We start from the raw sequence: 19,249 nt of genomic DNA, 5'->3' as shown, positions 1-19,249 counted from the left end.
AACATGCAAACAAGTTAAAAAATCCCAAATCAAAACCTATCCGCAAAGAAAGAATGAAAGGAGACTGACTTGTCTTAACCCTAGCTCTGGGAGAAGCATTGATTAAAAAAAAAAAAAAAAAAAAGTCTTTTCTGAAAATTACAACTGGGAGCTGTCCCTCATGTAAATTTGAGGCCAGAGTGTACCACCTATGTGATCCTCAAACATTTAACATTCCATTTGATTTCAGGCAACTTAAGTTTGTTTCCTCCAGCAAAAGCAGATCCAAATCTCTCTAAAGGAACACATCTTCTTTTCAACCATTAAAGGATTCATGATGATAAAGTTACAAGAAATATGAGCTCAAATTTTTAAATCACAAACTCCTAAAGAAGCAAGATAATATGAGTGAGGACACGTAAGATAGCACAAAACAGAAAAGATTGAAGATATTTTATATAAATTTTAAAATAAATATATGTAATGAGTAACAAGAAATAAAAGTGGGGATAAAAATTATGACTAACAAGATATAACACAGTGTAACAAAGATTTATTTAAAATCTCAGTATAATTTCAAGAAATAAAATATTGAGATTATAACTCAATACAAGAGAAAAATTATAAACTTAAAAATTCATCTGAAAAACAATGCCCTTATGAAACAGAAATAGAGAAAGTGATAGAAAATGTGAAAGAGCTTTTAAAATACATGTAGGATACAGTGAGAAAATCTAATTCTATCAATAGTTTAATCAGGATTTCAGAAGGAAAACACAGAGACAGTGGATATAGAAAAATGTCGAAGATATATTCAAACAAAGCTAGAGTTAATATATACCAGTGGAGGGAATATAAATTGGTACATCTACTTAGGGGAACAATTTGACAATAACCAATAGAATTTAAAATATGTATACTCTCTGAGTCAGAAATGCTACTTCTAAGGATCCATCCTGGAAAAATTCTTATACATGGAGACATGTACAAAAGATAATAATTGCAGGACTGTTTATTGTTGCAAAAAAAGAAAGAAAGAAAAATTTATAATTGTCACTCAGTAGGGAAATGGGTAAATCATGGTTTATTTATAGATTGAAGCAGCATTCATTTAAAATTAATAATCTTGATTTTCATGCATAAACATAGATGATCTTAAAGAAAACAATAATAGTAAAACAACCTGAAGAAGTCAAGCAGAATATAAGATTTGTGTAAATATTAACACACAATAATGGCATATGTTGTTTACGAATATACATATGTAGTTAATGTACAGAAACACATGGAAATGATACACACCTTTCTCTGAGGAGAAAGGGAGGAGAAAAGATTCCAGTTAGGGCCTTAGCTCTGTATGTAGTTTTTTCCTTTTCTTACTCTTTTAGAAAGGTAAGGTCTGAAGTAAATATGGTGAAATGTTAACATCTGTTTTAGTGCTGAGTTCATGTGATATCTGTCATATTATTCTGTATCTTTTTTAGCATGTTGCATAATGTAAAACTTTAAAGATGAAAGGGGACTAAGAAAACATTTTTATAACTTGGAGTGTTGCAGTTTTTTTTTTAAATAAAATAAGGACAAAGTTGTTAGAAGAGGCAAACATTTTAAAAATGAGGACTGGGAAAAATATTAGATTTAGCAATAACTTTTTTTAAAAAAAAAAACACAGCACTTTTGGTGAGTGAGAAGCAAAGGAGCCAGAGGCTCTCTGGAAAGTTGGAAGAAGGCAAAAGGTAATGGCATAGCATAAAATGTCAGATAGCCAAGAAAAGAAGTGTTAGAAGAAAATACCATTTAGAATTTATCAGTATGGTATTAATATGAGTAACAGTAAACAAAAATATCTAGATTACATAAAATAGGTTGACTAAGAATTTTTTTTTTAAAATTTGTATTGATATTTTAGAGACAGGGAGAGGTTGGGGGGAGAGAGAGAGGGGGGGGAAGAGAGACTTCAATGAGAGAGAAACATTGATCTGCTATCTCCTGTATGCCCCCTACTGGGGATCGGGGTCACAACCTCAAGCATGTGCTCTGACCAGGGATCAATCCAGTCACCTCTTGGTGCATGGGATGATGCTCAACCCACTGAGCCACACCAGTCAGGCTAAGCATTTTAAAATTTAATTTTGGAAGCATTCAATTTATAACAAAGTGGTATTTGTCTCTGAGAAGTTTTTCACACCACTGATACATAGATAGATATGCAAACAGGTTTAAACAACAGATAGCCATATTGAGTTAAGTAACAGATAGCTGTTTTAAAAGACATTTAGTTTCTATTTCTCATGTTAAGGATGACATCTAAAATATTCATCTAATCATACACAAATGCATTGAATTATTAATTGAAATGTACTTTCTCTTTAGCCTGAAGAAAAGGACTAAATTAAAATCATATGTAAAAAATTGTGGGTACACTATGGCTAAACTCAATGTTCATTTCTTGGAAACTTAAAAAAAACTTTCTCTGACCATTTAAAAATTATATTAATCTAAAATAAATTTGTTTATTTACCAATAACTACATTGTATTTAAACCTATACATGTGACTTTTAAAATGATAATAAAGGGTGATTTTAGAGGCAGATTTATCTATATTTATAAAACCCTAATATGCAAATTAGACCGGATGTTCGAACAACTGAACGACTGGTTGCTATGAAGTGCGCTGACCAACAGAGGGCATGCACGGACTGTGGCGCGTGTTGGCTATGGTGTGATGGTGGAGCAGGTGAGCAAGGGCACCAGACCAAGGCAGAATGCTGGTGGCTGTGGAGGCTCTGGTGGTTACTGAAAATTCTTTGCTCCCACGTGGAGTGGTTCCACCCAGCACTCACACATGCTGCCAACACCAGTGCTGACCCCATTCACACCCGCTGCTGGTGCCCGGTGCCGGTCCTGATTGCTCGATTCCATCAGCAGGTGCAGGTAGCATCAGCCAGCCCCAATCGCCCCTGAGGGCTTCTCCACCTCCCCCTACTCCTGAGGGGCAATTAGGGCAACAACCACCCCTCACACCCCCTGACGTTGCTGGCCCAACTTGTACCTGCTGCTGGCACTGGCCCCAATTGCTCCATGTGAGGGAGCAGCGGCTGCAAGAGTGTGGCTACTAGCAGACAGGGGACCAAGGGCCATTGCAAGAGTGGCCGGGTGGGTATGCAGAGGATGGACCAAGACCCACCCATGTGCCCACTGCAGCCTCGCAGCCCATAAGTCCTTTCAAGGTGCATGAATTCATGCACTGGGCCCCTAGTTACTTAATAATCAAGAATAACTAAGCCCTATGCTGGTTTGGCTCAGTGGATAGAGTGCTGGACCTTAGACCAAAGGGTTCCAGGTTCAATTCCAGTCAAGGGCAGGTACTCGGTTGTGGAAGAGGATTAACAACAACAAAATAATAATAATAAGTAAATAAAAAGAAAAAATAATTGGGAAATAAGAATTAAAACTATTTACTTGCTAATTATATACATGTGACCTATACTTATGACCTTGTGAGGTATAGAGTTTTGACACTGCTATTTTTGTTTGTGTAGGATGTGAGGATGTTGGAGCCACTTAGTGGCAGTTATGGTACCTGTAATTGCCATCGCAACCATAGAATTAGGCACTGCACTGTAATCATCATTTCTCAGGAGGCAGAAACTTTGAGGGAAAGTTAAACTTTGCATTGCACAAAATTCTTAAATGCATGCCATGGCACCTCCTCTTCAAATCTCAAGACCCTATTTCTTCAAATCAACCCCAATCAAATCAAATAAAAATGCATTCAACACATAGTTCAAGTAACAAAAGTATACTTTTGATGGATCATAAAATACAAGTTTACTTGTTAATTATAATGATAATGCCGGTCCCCTGTTGAAGAGATTTTTTTCTTTTATGATTTCCTTTGAAACCAGTATTTATTTACCAATTGCAACCCCTCTTAATTCTCCATTCTCAGTTTCATTCTGATTTCTCTTGCTTTTCACTCCCTAACCTCTACCATTTCAATACACCAGTATATGTTCTACTTAGAACTCCTCAAGCTTTGAGGAGCAACAGATTACCAGGATATTCATTAAGAGTGCAGAGTCCAGAGCCCTATTCTAAAATCTTCTGATTTCAAATATACCGTGGCATAAGATGTGGGTGAGCCACAACCATATTTGGACCACCTTTCCACCACATCACTTCCTAGCACTGGTAATTTCTGTTATCTGCTGTCTCTTCTCCCTAAGCCCTACTCCAAAGAGCAAGGCTTTTGAACACTTCCACCACAAATCTATGTGGTTAAGCATATGTGTTTTATAGTCAGACAGCCATGGGTTGACCCTGTTACATGCTAAATGTGTAATGGATAAATTATCAAAACACTCTCAGTTGTAATTCCCTTATCGGAAAAGTGGCTATTCATCATTTATGTATTCATCCATTAATTTAAAGGATTTATTTATATTTTTAATAATTATCGAGTACAAATACTCCTATAAGAACCAGAGAGATAATAATAAACAACATCTAAAGGTGCCTATCTTCATGGGCCTTATGGCTCATTAAATGTTAGTATTTAAAGCATATGGCTGCTGAACGGATTAAATGAAAGAATATTATTAGTGTACGTGTCTATCTACCAGTATGTAAGTGCCAGATAGGTTTTAAGCACTTTACATAATTAACTTATTTATTTCTTATAACAATAATATGAGGTAGGTACTATTATTATTTTTATTTTATATACGACGTCATGGAGCCACAGGAAGTTTAAGTTTTGTTTTTTGTTTCAAGTTTATTCATCTAGTAAGTGGGAATGCTGAGGTTTTTCATCCAGATGGGCTGGTCTGGAATCCAGGCTCTATGACCTTTAGTATAATACTTCCTACTCCACAAGGCAATTAAAGTAACAAAATCATAATGTACTTATAAAATTTCTGCAGAAGTCAACATAGAATACAGAATGTCTCCAAGCTGAAGTCTATAACTTGATCAGATATTAACTTATTTTTGAAAAGAATTTATCAACAAACAGGACTAGACTCAATTAATATTATAAAAACTAGACACTTGAAAGCAAACATTGCCAGGATATAATCGTCATTCCAGAGGAGAAACTTAATGTTAATAATAAAAAACAACAACAGTAACAATAAGTATTTGACTATTTATCACTTAGCCAGGCATTGTGCTAATTGCTTTCTACAGATTAACCTAATTCATTTAGATCCGTGGTGGGCAAACTGGCTCATGAGCCCCTTGAGTGTGGTTCTTCCACAAAATACTATGGCCTGGGCGAGTCTATTTTTAAGAAGTGGCATTAGAAGAAGTTTAAGCTTAAAGAATTTGGCTCTCAAAGGAAATTTCAATCATTGTACTGTTGATATTTGGCTTCGATGACTAATGAGTTTGCCGGCCACTGATTTAGACAATGACTTACAAGGCATGTAATACATCCATCTTACAAGAAGAACAAACTGAGGTTAGTAAAAGTTGAATCATGTGTCGAAGTTCTTGCAGCCAGCACGCATCCCTAACCAGATGGTTGACCCAGCACACACCCTGTTTATGACTACTAGGAACCATTTTTATATCAGCTGTCACATTCAATCTGTACGACATAAAGCTGCTGGTCATTAGGCACATGTTTTTCACTTACGCAGCATAAGAGCTGGGTAGAGGGTTCTTAAAAACTATATAGCAAAATATTAGAAGGGTGCTATTCTCAAAGAGGCCTCCTCTGGCCACAACAACTAAATAAATGCCTCTATTAATATTGTTTCATAGAACTCTATTTTTATAATTCTTATTTTAATGTTTGCTCTCTATTCTAGACTCTAAAACCTATAAGGTTTTCATTTTCCAGTGCATGCCCAGTAGTTGGGTTAGCTGCCGTTATGTGAATGTTTGGCAACAAAATGAATGCTCTGCTTCTGTGTTCACTGTGTACATTTTTAACCATATGCCTACTTTATTAGGTTCTCTGATGAAGAACTGCCAACACAAGCATGTTAAGCACTGGAAAAGGATATCCATAATGCAAATTCAATAGCGTAAGAATAAAATGTGCTAAGAATTAGACTACCTGGGCTGCTTGTAACATTTCTCATTTTACTAATGCATTTGCCTTTTCGATTATATAACATAGTCTTGTGAGTTTGATTCATCACCAAAGGACTAGTCAAATAACTAAGTAGAATTAAGCACTAGGCCCATCACTTTGTCTCCTTATATCTTATTTTGACTTGTCAAAATGTCTCTTAGAAAGAAATACCTCAGTTCTTTGACAAGGTACGCCTCTTCCTCTGAATATTAACCTCAGTACCTGCAGAAGCAGTTGTTTTCTTGATTTTTTTCTTTTCTTTTCTTTTCTTTTTTAAATATATTTTATTGATTTTTTTACAGAGAGGAAGGGAGAGAGATAGAGAACTAGAAACGTCGATGAGAGAGAAACATCAACCAGCTGCCTCCTGCACACCCCCCTCCGGGGATGTGCCCGCAACCAATGTACATGCCCCCGACCGGAATCAAACCCCGGACCTTTCAGTTCGCAGACTGACGCTCTACCACTGAGCCAAACCGTCTTCGGCTTCTTTTTTCTTTTTAGAATAGTTTTTTAGAGAGAGGCAGGGAGAGAAGCATCGATGTGAGAGCGCAACATTAATTGGTTGCCTCCTGCACCACCCTTCCCAGGGATCAAGCCTACAGCCTGGGCTTGTGTCCTGACCAGGAATCAAACCAGCAACCCTTTGGTTCAATGGCTGATGCCTAACCAATTGAGCCACACCAGCCAGGGATTTTGATGATTTTTAAAAATTGTACTTTTCAGTTACAGTTTCCATTCAATATTATTTTGGATTGTTTCTAGTGTATTTTATACTCCCTCTTTATTAGCTCTTATCCGAAGCAAAGATTCTCTCAACTCTGCTTCCTCCTCAGTCTACTACTCTTACTTACAAACTTCCTTAAGGTCTATTGATGTTTAGTGTTTCTTCTGCCTTAGTAGAACTTACACCTTTGCAGCCAGGATTTTAACCAGCCCAGCATCCCTCTGTGTTGAACATGACTCAGTCTTGCTTAATGTATACATGTTTACATGTATCTTTTTCTGCCATGAACTTAGTGATTAGCTGACTCACCTTTATCATCATTGTAATAGCAACTAACATTGCCTTACATGTAGAATAGGTACCCAGTAAGTATTGAATGAATGAGATTAAATTGTTCTATTCACTTTATATGTTTTGGATTATTTGATTGAGTTATTATAAAGTAATTAAAATAATTTTATTATAATTATTTCAAAGTACCATAAAATTAAAATGGGTATAAAAACAAATCTTTTTGGATTAAGGGAAAGCTGAAGGAAAATATTGTTAAATCTGTAATTTTTTTTTTGAGGGTTGAAGAGTTATCTTATGTTTTGCAGTTTTAAAAATCAAGTCTTCATATTTTACGCATACTTAATTTATTATATTTTGGGTTAGGATATATATGTTAACATTTCAACATAATAAAATCATATAATTCAGAGATTTTTTTCAGAACGGTAATTTTGGTGTTTTTTCAATCTTCCATTCCCCAATTTTTTATTATACAAAGAAATTCAGGAAAGAAACTAATTTTTAAATGCATGTTATTTTAACTTTAATTTTATTTCTCTTTTACTTACTGTTACAATTTACTAACAGTAAAATTTACCATTTTAAACATACAGTTTTAAGTATACCATACACTGACAAATTCATATAGTTAAGTAAGCACCAACAATCAAGGTAGAGAATATGTTCATCATTCCAAAAGGTTCTCTTAGGCCCCACTTTGTAGACAATATAGCTTCTGGCAATCCTGATGTTAAAAACAAAAACAAAAACAAAAAAAAACAGCGAATGCCTTTCAGTATCTGAGGCAGAGATAGAGAACCTTTTTTCTGCCAAGGGCCATTTGGAAAATATCATTAGTGACCCGAGGCATGAAAATTCATGCACTGGAGTAGTGGGAAGGGGAAGAGGAGTGGGGAGAGGGTCCCTCAGCCTGCAGTGCCCCCTCTCACTGTCCGGGAGCCCTCAGGGGTGGGAGGAGACCCAGCGATCAGGGAAAGACGACACCCCCATCACACCTCTCCTGCTGTCACTGCCAGCAGCACAAGCCTTGGCCAACCCTGGTTATCTGAGCCTCCGGCGGCCCTGGGTGGTTAGACAGCTGCCATTTGAGGCTTGCCTGCACCTTGGGCCAGCCCTGGGCAGCTAGGGAGCTAAAGGGATTAGGCACTGCCATCTTGTGGCTGTGGGCACCACCATCTTTGAGGGCATGGCAGTCAGTTAGCATTTCCCTTCTTCTTGGCTGTGGGCACCACTATCTTTGAGGGTGTGGCTGTCAATTAGTATATTCCCTCCTTATTGGCTGTGGGTGCTACCATCTTTGCGATGTTCTGAATATATGTGTCCTAGTGATTAGTGAATGAATGAATATGCCTGACAAATGAAGATCATAGAACATGCCAAAGTATTCCAATGATTAGAGAAAAGAGCCATCTTTAAATTGAAATAAAATGGAAATCCAATTAAAATTATTATATTTATATTATTTTAGTGATGAACATGTTGTAGAAAAGTGTGTTAACAGCCTTTGGGGGGAAATAAAATTAATTACTGAGGAAGACTCATTTTGATGTGGCCTGCCTCCTCCATGCTCCCATCTTTGTCTAATATAAGCTCTGTGGAAGAGAGGAGAGAATCATGTCCACCTGCTGTGGAGGCGAGAGAAGCTCTTTCCACTTCATCTGTACTCGCCAGTCCTGAGCCTGGCTTCTGGCTGAATGGCATTCCCCCTGGGGGAGTGCACTAACTACCAAGGTGCAGCTCCTGCATTGAGTGTCTGCCCCTTGGTGGTCAGTGTGCATCATAGCGACTGGTTGTTCCACCATTTGGTTGATTTGCATATTAGCCTTTTATTATATAGGATGGGGAAAACCCAAAAGCATTATCTATGATTTAATGTGTTCAGGAAATGAATATATTGACTTACTAATTAATTGGATTTCTCTCAATGTTTTTTATAAATGCTAGTACTAATGGAACTAAAAGGAGAAAAGTTTAACTCCATTTCTTTTTCAATGTCTTTAGCTTTGATTTTTTAAGACTAGTTCTTCAGAGCAGTTTTATGTTCACAACAAAATTGCAAGGAAAGTACAAGATTTTCCATATACCTCTTACCCCTACACATACATACCTACCCTCCATTATCAACATCAGTCACCACAATAGTACATTTGTTACCAGAATGAACCTATTTAATACACTCTAATCACCCAAAGTAAATACAGTGGTGCCTCGCATAACGAACGCCTCGCACAGCGAACTTTGGACAGGTTTTTCATGAAACCATCGGCCAAAAAGCAGAAAATGGATGAAGATGTGCAAGATTCGGTAGACTCTACTTAGTCTGTCTTAAAATTAAAAAAATGTGTGTTTTTAAAAAAAAAAAAAATTATGTTTTTAGATGTATCTAAATAAAAATATGTCATCTTAGCATATTTTTTTTATGTCATCTTAGCATATTTTATGCTACAGAACGAATTATTTTTTTTAACATGTATTGTTATGGGAAAACGCGTTTCACATAACGAACTTTTTGCATAACAAGCTTGCTCCTGGAACGAATTAAGTTCGTTGTGTGAGGCACCACTGTAGTTTACTTTAGAATTCACTCTTGGTGTTTTATAGTCCATAGATTTGAACAAAATGTATAATGACACATCCATAATTATAGTATCATACAGAGTATTTTCATCGCCTTAAAAGTCCTATTGATTCCCTCACTCCTGCCACCACTCCATAGTTTTGAATTTTCCAGAATATTACATAGTTTGAATCATACAGTATATAGCCTTTCAGAGTGTTTTTTTTTTTTACTTATTAATATGCATTTATGGTTTCTCCATATATTTTCATAGCTTGGTAGCTCATTTCTTTTTAGCATTGAATAATATTCCATTGTCTGGCTGTCCTACAGTTTATCCATTTACCCACTGAAAAATATCTCAGTTGTTTTTAAGTTTTGTCAATTATGAAAAAAGCTGTTATAACATCCAGGTGCAGGTTTTTGTGTGGACAATTTTCCAACTCCTTTGATTAAATATCAAGGACTAGGATTGCTGAATGATATGTTAAGTATATGTTTAATTTTTCAAGAAACCACCAAATTGTCTTCTAAAATAGCTCTACTATTTTGTATTCCCACTAGTAATGTATGAGAGATCCTGTTACTCCACATCCTCACCAGCATTTGGTGTTCTCAGTGATGCAGATGATGGCCATTCTAGTAGGTAAGTAGTTTTATCTCATTGTTTTAATTTGCTTTTGCCTGATGACATACAGTACAGAGCATATTTTCATATGTTCATTTATCATCTGTATATCTTAATGAAATGTGTAAGGAATTTTGGCTCACTTTTTTTTTTAATCAGGTTATTTGTTTCATATCATTGTGTTTTATGTGTTCTTTGAAATTTTTTGGCTAATGGTCCTTTATTAGATATACCTTATGCAAATATTTCCTCCTAGTCTTAACTTGTCTTTTCATTTTTTTTTTCACATTGTCTTTGCATAGCAGAGGTTTTTAATTTTCATGAAGTCCAGTTTATGAGTTTTTCTTGAAAACGGCATCACTATATCCAAGGTCATCTAGATATTTTTTCCTATGTTATCTTCTAAGAGGTGTATATTTTTACATTTAGGTTTATGATCCATGATCCATTTTGAGTTAACTTTCTGTGAAGGGTATAAAGTCTCGGTCTAGATTTATTTATTTATATTTTGTATACAGATATACATCTGCTCCAGCATCTTTTTCTGGAGAACTACTTTTGCTCCATTGTATTGACTTTGGTTCTTTGTCAAAGATCTGTGGACTCTATTTATGGGAGTTTATTTTGGAAGTCTCTATTCAGTTCCATTGATCTATTTGTCTGTTCATATGCTGATGCCACACTGTCATTATTATTATGGATTTATAGTAAGTTTGAAGTTGGATAGTGTTAAGTCCTCCAACATTGTTCTTTATTTTCATTTTTTTATTTGGTTATTCTGGATTTTTTGCCTCTTCTTATAACCTGAGAATCAGTTTGTTGATATTAATAAAATAACTTTCTAAAATTTTTATTGTGATTCCATGGAATTTATAGGTCAAGTTAGAAAAAACTAATACTTTGACAATATTGAGTCTTCCTATTCTTTAACATGGAATATTTACTTATTTAGTTCTTCCTTGATTTCATCATATTTTTATACGTTTCTTAACACAGATTTTACATGTACTTTTTTAGACATATACCTAAGTATTTTATTGTTTTGGGTACAATGTAAATGGAATTGTAGCTTTTATTTCAAGTTCTACCTATTCATTCTTGATACATAGAAAAGCAATTGACTTATACATTAACTTTATATCCTGCCTCCTTGCAATACACACATTAATTTCAGGAGGTGTTGTTGTTGATACTTTTGGATTTTTTACATAAACTATCATGTTATCTGTGAACAAAGACAGTTTTCTATCTTCCTTTTCAAGTTGTATAACATTTATTTCCTTTTCCTGCCTTATAGCATTAGTATGAGGTTAGTAGTGTGTCAGGGCCAGCCTGACAGGTTGAACAGGGCTGAGGTAGGGAGGTGGAGATTGAGAAAAGAAAAAAGCCAGGAAAGCGGGATTGGGAGGACTACAGGTCATCAAGAGACTGCGGCCACTTTATTAACTGTGTAATGCCTTTTATACACAAACACTTGAATAGGAGGTCTGTCAAGAGGAATGTATTCTTTTTTCCTCTTAATCTCTAAGGGACAGAGCAGAAGGACAAATTCTCAGTATAGCAAATCTTAGTAAATAGTTACAAACTTCTTGGTAAGCCATGAAAGGTTGCTCTCATCCTACTGATAATTGCCATCCAAACAAGCCTGGAAAAACTGTATGGGTAAGGAACCAGCCTTGCTGGTGTCTTTGGGTGTAAGGACCGTATCAGCTTACACCCAGTCTCCCACAGCAGTTGTTGAAAAGGACAGGGCAAGGAGATATCCTTGTACCTAATCTTAGTGGGGAAACTTCAAAGTTTCTCGTCCTGTAGTATAATGTTAGCTGTATAGGGTTGCTTGTTTAAAACAGCCTTTATTAAGTTGAAAAGTTCTTATCTATTTCTAGTGCCCTAAAGTGTTCATCATGAATGGGTATTGGATTTTGCCAAATGCTTTTTCTGTATCTATTGATGATCGTGTGATTTTTCTTCATCAGTTTATTGTTGTGATGGATTATATTAGTTGATTTTCAAATATTGCACCAGGCTTGCATACCTAGAATACCCTATTTTCCGGCGTATAAGACGACTTTTGAAACGAAAAAAAGTCAACCGAAAATCGGGGACAAAAGACCAAAATTGCACAAAAATTACCTGCAGATCTTGATGGCAAAGTAAGTCTTTTCTTTGAAGTGGGGGATAGTCTTATACAGTGAATATAGGCCTAAACCTATGTTTTAACTGTAAAATTAGGGGGTCGTCTTATACGCTGGAAAATATGGTAAGTCCTATTTGGTCATGATGCATAGTCTTTAATACTTTTTTAGATTCTATTTGTCAATATTTTATTGAAGATTTTTGCATTTAAGTGCATGAGAGATAACTATCTGTAGTCTTTTATTATTTTTTTAAATTCCTATGAAATCTTAGTGATGTCCCTTTTTTATTTGATATTAGTAATATAGGCCTTTTTATTTTTTACTTAGGTAGATTGGCTGAAGGCTTATAAATTTTATTGATCTTTTAAAAGAGCCAGCTTTGGGTTTTATTGGTTTTCTGCTTCTAATTCATTGATTTCAGTTCCAATTATTATTTTTTTTATTCTGTTTTTTTTTTTAACTTTAATTTTTCTATTATTTTTCTAGTTTCCTAAGTTGGACCTGAGATTATTTATCTGAGAGTTTTTTTCTTTTCTATTATAAGCATTCAGTGCTATAAATTTTCCTCTAAGCACTGCTTTTACTGCATCCCAAAACTTTCGATAAGTCATGCTTTCATTTTCATTCAGTTCAAAATATTTTTATTTATCTTTACTCTTGTGTTATTTAGATACGTGTTTTTAATCTCCATATATTTTGTGATTTTTTTTTAGTGATTTTTCTGTTATTGAATTTTAGTTTCATTTTATTATGGTCTGAGAGCACATATTGATTAATTTCTGTTCTTTTAATTGGTAAAGGTTTGTTTTATTGCCCATATGTGTTCTATTTTGGTTAGTTTTAAACCTTTGTCCAAAGAGTTTTCAAAAATTTGTGCTGCAATCAACAGTGGGCTGGAGCTGACTCATATCAGCTTGCAAATGTGGATGGTTGATTTTTTGGTCAGTTTGCAAGCTGGTTGCTAAATAAACCATTATTAAAAAATAAAATTATATAAATTTACAATTAAGTACATTTATTAATAAATTAAATTATATTGAAAAAAGGTAATCAATACTTAGCATATTATAATTGTTCTATACATTTTGTTATTATGTATGATCTTTAGGTTATTTACTTTTTGTATATTGATACACTGGTGGCAGAACTATATAATCATTAACTACTGAGCATCACTTTCTCTGTTCAGTGACTTATTTTAGTAGTTTGAAATGAGCTATAGTGACAGTATTTATACTACAGAGATAGGCAAATGCTTCAAATCAGAACTTGGTTTATTATTTGGAGACTGTTATTTATAGTCTCCAAAAGTGATGCAAAAAATGTTGCAAAACAAATAATGCAGAATCCACTTAAAAGTGTGATGTGCCTGCAGCTGTAATACACACACAAAATAGGAGAAAGAATCTTTTAGTATTTTTAAACTATTGTCTTAATTTGAAAAGATGTTGCTCACATTATTAATGAAGGATTTAAATTCTGACATTGGTCTTCATTGTTTTACTTTTATCTTGATGAGTAAAGAATATATCAACCAACATTCACAACAGGGACACTCATATTTGTCAACTGCAACTATAGAAAAGTGTGAAAAATCAATAAAAGTGTTCACACTTGTTATATCAGCAAAATTTATAATAGCCTGATATACATAGATATGACTACACATACACATTTTTCTTTTCTTTTTTTGGTAGAGAACCAGTTGTTATAGGATCATCATCACACCACTGGCTATAACTTTCTAGTATATTTTTTATTCAATTCAATGAAGGCTTGGTTAGAAAAATAAAAACTTTTCGATAGTGTTTGAGATATCAAATCAGAATAAGAATGCAAACTATTTTGCTTCAGATCTTCTCCTTGACCTATAAGAACAGCAAGGATGTGATATCCTAGAGCATTGCACAAAAATCAATCTTTCTATTGAATAAATGGAAAAAAAATATTGCCTCTTGGGGCAAATACTAGGGAGGAAGAGCTAAATATTTCATGAAGAACTTTTTGTTACTCTTAAAAATTGATAAGTATGTTTCAATTTGGAAAGTGTTAAAAAAAAAAAAAGAAAAGAAAATGTATTCTTATTTTTCTGCTTTATTTTGTTTTTGTTTCCTCATACTTTTGTACCTTCTATTTCCTCCAGGGTAATTCTGCCCCCTGCAGGAAATGTGTGGATGAGGATAATTTTCATTATGAATTCACATTATTAAAATATTCTCAAAAATACAAAAAACACACACAAACATGTTCTTATTAGTGACCTCAGATCAATGTGCTTCTCATAAAACAGTATTTTCTTTATTATAGAAATTAACATTTATCTCATGATGAGAAATTTATGCCATCCCTCCTATCAGATTTATGAAGTGTATACTTTGCCCCGCCCCCAGCAAACTAGTACAGTAGTCTGCACATTTGAGTTCCTAAAAATGGTACAAAAGAATAAAATTTCTTAATTTTACTTCCTTTCCATTTCCAAATATCGCTATTTTGTAGAGAGGGTTTGTGTTTATTTATGAAATAAATGCCTTTATATTCTTGTAGAAAAATAGCATGGATATATTCCCCTTTTAATCTCTCTCTCTCTCTCTCTCTCTCTCTCTCTCTCTCTCTCTCTCTCTCTCTCTCTCTCAACTGTGTTTCAGTTTGGACCAATAGATCCAGTCTATGTTTTCAATTTTGTTTCAAATCCATGAAAATACTTAGAAAATGTAACAGAATCTATTTCACTTTGGTACCTGCTCTGACAGCTCATTTAAAGGGGATTTCATAGAATCTATGTATGCAGTTCTTTCAGTTGGGCACTGATCTCTGCTCTTCCTATTTGTAACAGAAATGAAAACAGCTGGTCTCCATCTTCCATGCATTGCTTACTAGTTTGACTGAACAGAACCTCAGACATCATTTGTTGTTTTTCATGGTACAGGCAAGGTGATTAAAACAAGATAAACATACCAGAAGAAGAAAGAGGGAAAATACCTCAGAATAATTTGGGTGTGAAAAAAGAATCCCTTTTGAACTCCCTAAAAGAAAGACTCAGGGGACTGTGTCCTGGGGAGAGGTATATGTGGTTAATAGTAAAAAGAAGTTCATGTTCAGGGGAGGAAATATAAGGAGAATACACATCTCTGAAGAGTTATAAAAGAATATGGAGAGTTTCATCTTCATGCAGAATTATACATTTTCATTGTGCTCCAAATCATATTGTTTTGTTTTGTTTTGCCATGGTTTGTATGCCTTAAAATATTTTTTTTCTTAGCTAACTTATACTTAATTATAAAACTCCCTTCTTAATAGCTATTTCAAGAATCTTTTAACTTTAGATTGAAAGAAATGCTCCAAGTTAACACAGAGTTCCTATACACCCCTCACTCAGATCTGCTGTTGTTAATATATTATGCTTCTGTGATACACTTGTCAAACTAAGAAACTGAGATGGATATATTACTATTAATTAAACTCCAGGCATTATTTGGATTTTGTCAGTTTTTCAACTACTATCCTCTTTCTGTTCCAGGATGTAAGACAGGCTACTATATATATTGCATTTAGTTACACTATCTCTCCACTCCCTTCTGATCTGTGGCAATTCCTCAGTCTTTCCTTGGTTTTCATGACCTTAACAATCTTGAGAATTGTCCAGATATCCTATAAAATGTACCTGATTTTGGGTTTATCTGATGATTTGTCATGATTAGGCTGGGCTTATAGGTTTGTAAAAATATCACAGGTGAAGTGCCCTCATCATCACATCATACTGAAAGTAGATGGTATCCACATGTCATTACTGAGGATGTTAACCTTCATTCTTTATTTAAGCCAAAGTTGGCCAGATTTCCCTACCATGTTTTCCCCTTTTCATGCTCTATTTTTGGAAGCAAGTCACTAAGCAAGTCACCTCAAGTGGGGTGGGAGGGGATTCAGTTCTACATCCTGAAGGGGTCAAGAGTCTTTTGCTCCTTGTTCTATGACTTTGCATTGGTCAATAAAGTAGTTAGGAATCAATCAAGCTTAACTGACAAATTGGACAGTTCCATTAATTATATTGATATTCACATATTTCAAATATATATAGATTTGTATCAACTTTCCTAAGATGATTGAAATGCAAATTTCTTAACTTTATTTAAAACTAGTTCCATGGTGGAAGGTGAAGGGTTCCAGGATAGATTTGCATGGTAAGCCCATGTCATTATCTAAATAAATGATCCATGTACCAAATGGCAAAAGTGGGAAGGAATGTTCCCAACGATTCATGGTTTCCCACATTGTTCCTTCCAGATTTTAAGTTTAAATATGATCCATGTCATCCTCAAGCAGTAAAGATCTACATAAAATTTCAGGTGAGCTAATTTCAAGGTGTAGAACAAGCCTCTTCAGACAAGTAATTCACTTTCACATTTTAGTGTCATCAAACATTTGTGGCCATAAATCTGTCTCTGTCAAACTCACTAAATCTAAATTTTAAAAAATTAAGGCACTTTAATTTTGATTTTTTTTCTTCAAAAGCATGGGCCACCCAAAATAATGACCTAAGATAATGCCTTAGATTCAGTTGTCCTGTTAACCAGTGAGTCTGAGTCATGCACCTGGTTTTTATCTAGAACTGTACAAGGGATGAGAATATTTTTTCTACCCTAAGGATCCTTCAGATGATTTTCTTTTTGTTTCTTCTGAATAATTGTTATGAGCTGATGAACACCATGACAAATCAGATACTAGTAAACTACTCCATCAGATGTTTATTCCTCCTTGCCTTGTCATAAAGTGAAAAAAGGATATGTAGCCTTATGAGATCATATAATATATATTTTTAGTTTGCCATATTCATACCTTCATTTAATCTACCAATACTTCTCTTTCTTCTTTTTACCCAATTCTAATTTATATAAATTTGAAGTATTGCATGTGTATTACAAATCACTTTAAATCCCTTAGAAAACAAGTTGAAGCAAAAATATAGAAATGAAATTAAAATGTTGGGAGATGCTCAGGAGGAGCCTGGGTATTCATATGGATTTTGTATTGGACTTAGATAACTGGTATTTATAATCCAACATGCTTAGGCACATAAGCTTATGGCCTGTTAGTTGATCCTTTTTTTTTTTTTTTTTTTTTTTTTTTTTTTTTTTTTGCTGGCAACCTCATAGCAGAAGAGACTAGAGGTCAACTGATACCTTAGATACCAGAGGGTTTTTCGTGACTGTCTTCCATATAAGATTGCCTTTTCAAACCAATTCGAACCAAAGTACAGATCAGCAAAATGTAAATCTAAAATATTGTGTGGTAGAGTGGGAACCTTAGCATAATCTGATTTATCACTTCATTCTCTCCCCACACCGGAATTATGACAGACTCTTACCGTAGGGCCCTGACAAGTTTCAGTCTCTTGAACTGTCTAGCTTTGTCACTTTCCCTTGCTATTAGTCACTTATTGAGTCAGAAAAAGCTGCAGACACTGCAAGTGGGATGACTCCTCATATGTCATCAGGGATACAATTTTCTGAGCTACAAATCTAGCAAGGGCCCGAGAAAGGGGAGAAACCAAAAAGAAATCATTGCTGCTAATTCAATTGTGGGTTTCCTTGGATCAAAGACTAACTACTATAGCATACCAAGTTCAAGACTTTGCTCATAGGAAGCGGGAGGCCCTCTCCTCATGATTTATATTAAGGCCTATATAAGGTACACATGTAGCCTCTGTGGAATTACATGGAAAAGATTCTTTTGTATCACTGGCAAACTGAGGAACAGCATGCAAGGAGGTCCTATTCTGATGATGCTGTTTCAGTACAGCATCAGAAAGTTGGAGGAAGTGAAGGAAATGAATAAATAAAAGAAGATTCATACATTAAAACCAAGTAAGACTGAATCTCAAAGGAGATACTTCTAGCAAATGAAGTCACCCCATTTAAACATAGCAAAATAATTAAAATATCAGAGAGCTTGGTTCCCAGGGCCATAAGACAGAAGGAAAATAGTAATTTTAAAAACACATTTGGCCTGGGGGTCACTTTTTGAATAAGCATTTTCAACCTCTTCTTTAGATAATGCACTCCATTGGAGAAAAATACTTAATGGACATCATTTTTTCCAATTCTGCTAAATAAGTAATTACTATAATTTTTAGTATACAAACCTAGGTGTCCAGGAGAAGGAATGTTATATATTTGTTATTACTTTATTTCCATTTCAAGCCAGTTTTCTATCAATGGCAGATCCTTAGTTTCAACAGTTTAAAATAATCTTTTTATAATCAGTTTCTTCAGTCAACTGAAGCCATCTTCCTTCTCCTCCATCTCCTTCTTCTCTTTCTCCTTCCTCTAGCTATTTCTCTATGGTTGGTTCAGAGTATCCCCCCTTTTTTTCTTGTAGAAAATAAAGGTGAAAATTGTGTCAGTTAAACTTTCTTCTTTTTAGTAACTTTGCTGCACATTGGATGAGAATAGATACAGATCAGGTGATTTTTTGCTGTTTTTCATTTAGATGATTTCCTTTGTATTCCTCTGTAGAGTTTGTAAAATAATTTATATGAGTTATCTTTAAAAACACTATTGGAAAATAATCATCTTAAGTTCCCTTTCAGCCAAATAAATAAAAATCATAAAAATTACTTTAAATAGAAGGCTCATGGCAGTAGGTACATATTGTTTTTACTTCCTAGAATATTCTTCTGCAAACTGCCACTCCTCCTACCCACGTGTGCTTTTTTGTTCCCAAATTGGTAGCTGACCCAAAATGAGCCAAGTCTCGTCCTCTCCCTAGGGAGAACTAATTGGACCAGGAGTAAGCAACTGATCCAAGCTGAACTTGTTGATCTCTCTGGGAATTTTAGAATCA

At 34.7% G+C, this 19,249-nt stretch overlaps 2 long non-coding RNA genes across 6 annotated transcripts in view; one reads left to right on the top strand and one right to left on the bottom strand.

Moving 5' to 3' along the window:
* Window positions 1–19,249, bottom strand: part of LOC311632253 — a 580,642-nt gene that overhangs the window by 462,770 nt on the left and 98,623 nt on the right. The window contains exon 4 of one of the 5 annotated variants that reach the window (XR_014796744.1): window positions 18,770–18,915. The exons of the other annotated variants lie outside the window; for them this stretch is intronic. This is a non-coding gene — a long non-coding RNA (uncharacterized lncRNA). Of the gene's footprint in view, window positions 1–18,769; window positions 18,916–19,249 lie in introns of those variants that run through there. 5 annotated transcript variants of the gene reach the window in all.
* The window catches only part of LOC311632255, a 141,574-nt gene that overhangs the window by 94,646 nt on the left and 27,679 nt on the right, over window positions 1–19,249 (top strand). Inside the window, exon 3 of the long non-coding RNA XR_014796749.1 lies at window positions 10,208–10,289. This is a non-coding gene — a long non-coding RNA (uncharacterized lncRNA). The remainder of the gene's footprint in view (window positions 1–10,207; window positions 10,290–19,249) is intronic.

The sequence above is a fragment of the Pipistrellus hanaki genome, assembly GCF_964339955.1.
Source record: "Pipistrellus hanaki genome assembly, chromosome: 14".
Classification (NCBI taxonomy): Eukaryota; Metazoa; Chordata; class Mammalia; order Chiroptera; family Vespertilionidae; genus Pipistrellus; species Pipistrellus hanaki.
This window is presented reverse-complemented; position numbering and strand designations above follow the sequence as displayed.